Raw genomic sequence first — 2,015 nt, 5'->3', positions numbered from 1 at the left:
ACACTCCCAGGCAGGGAAGTTCAGTGGAGCCGGCTGGAGAGGAAGAACATTCTAGACACGAATTCCTCACCACCGACGGGTCCCATCCTTCAGATTGTGCACAGGAGGAGACTGAGGCACAGAGAGGTTAAGTAACTTGGCCAAGGCCACAGAGCTGACACACGGAGGCTTTCTCCAGCCAGGGAGCTCCTAACCGCCGTGAGCATTTTCCAGACTACGTAGGGCGCGGCTGCCCCAGGGAGAGGACCCCCCGGGAGAAGCTGCGTTTCCCGTCAGGGCGCTTGCGTGGTCGCAGACGCCGAGAATGCTGGGGTCCTCAGGGCTGGAGGAATAGCTGAGCTCGTCCCAGGGGAGCTTCCGGGTTCCAGAACAGTCCGCTCCGATAAATGCCGTGGATCGAGTTCTGCATCTTGCAGAAGCCGCGGAGCTCGGACTCTGTCCCGGGGGCAGTGGGAGCCATGGGAGGTGCTTGAGCAGGAGAGAGGGGAGGACAGCTTGGAGACAGACCTGGGTTCAAATCCCACCTGGCTCCTACTCCCCGTGTGGCTGCAGAGGGCTACTCAGAACCTCAGTTCCTCCTCAGTCAAATGGGCCCAAGGAAAAACAACCTTCTGGAGACAGCAGAGACAACTGGAAAAGGCCGGGGCAGGGGGCCGGCTGGAACTTTGAGTTCCATCTTCCCATTAGCGGCCCAGACACTTCCTTCCTCTCCCCCCATGAAATGAGGCCGCCTGTCCGTGCAGTGACAGCTCGGGGGACGAGGGTTAAAGAGACTTGCGGATGAGAAAGATATTTCTTGTGTGTTCATTCTCCAAATATATTTTTAAACGCCTGGGAACACATTTCCCCGTTTCCAGCCCATATTTTTTAATGGGCTTCCCTTTTCCCCATCTTTTCTAAGACCCCCAAGTTTTTTAGCCTCTAATGTGAGACCCCTTCTGTGTCCCCCAAACTGAGATGCGAGGGTCCAGTACTAAGTGCCTGGAGAAGGAAGCAATTGATTTTGCGTCAGAGAGGTCAGAGGAGGCTCCCAGAGTGGGGTCTTGAGGGGTGAGTAGGAGTTCGCCAGGGAAAACAGCTTGGGCAAATGCCTGGAGGCTTGAAAGCTCTGCCTCAGGGAACTGTGAGAGCTTCGGCGAGCGCGAAGGGTGTGGGGAGAAGAGGGAGCCAAGGTGGAGGAGGTGGAAAGCTGTGGAGCTTGGACTCCATCCTGGGGGCAGTGGGAGCCATGGGAGGTGCTTGAGCAGGAGAGAATGGAGGAGCTTTGAGTGTTAGAATAGGCTCTGGCTCTTATCCGCAAGGAGGAGGCTGCGGTGGGGTCCAGGCAAGAGGCAAGGAGCCAGGGCTGCAAAATCAGTGGGTGTTGAGGCAGGAGAGTAGCCTGTGTCGTTCACTCATTCAACAAATATTTATTGAGCACCTATTATGTGCAGGTGCTGTTCTAGCCCCCGGGGGGCACAGCAGGGAACAAAGGAATCCCTGCCTTGTCCTGCCCAGGGACACCAGCATGTCAGACCAGCTACGGTGTCTCGGAGACCATGGCATCTCCTTCTTTATCAAGAAGCCAGGGGTAAACTCTCATCCTGGGATTGTTCCTGCAATTGCAGGATCCCGGCAGCCTGAAACGAACCTGTGGACCCGTCCTCTGTTCTCCAGGCGTTCAGCGAGCGCTCGCTGTGTGCCCGGCACTGGGCTAAAAGCGCTTCCCGTGTATTTTCTCATCCCCATAGCAAGCTGTGAGTTGAGATTTCAATCGCCCCATTTTGCAGCTGGGGAAACTGAGGCTCAACGAGGAGGTTACTCTCCCCCAGGTGAGACCCCAAGTCCAAACATCTCACGGCGGGGGCATTCCTCAGCCGGCCGTTTGTCCGGCCTCCCATGCTGGTAGCAAGGGGACCCCCCCTGCTGTCCCCGACATGTGGCCGCTGGTCTGCTCTCCCCGGGGTCCCCCGAGTTCTCTGCCCTCTCTGCGGCCCCCGCCCCGGGACCACTCTGCAGAGACAGTGATGGGGTCT

The sequence above is a fragment of the Propithecus coquereli genome, unplaced genomic scaffold (genome assembly GCF_000956105.1).
Source record: "Propithecus coquereli isolate 6110/MARCELLA unplaced genomic scaffold, Pcoq_1.0 Scaffold588, whole genome shotgun sequence".
Lineage (NCBI taxonomy): Eukaryota > Metazoa > Chordata > Mammalia > Primates > Indriidae > Propithecus > Propithecus coquereli.
Note: the sequence above shows the minus strand (reverse complement) of the source record.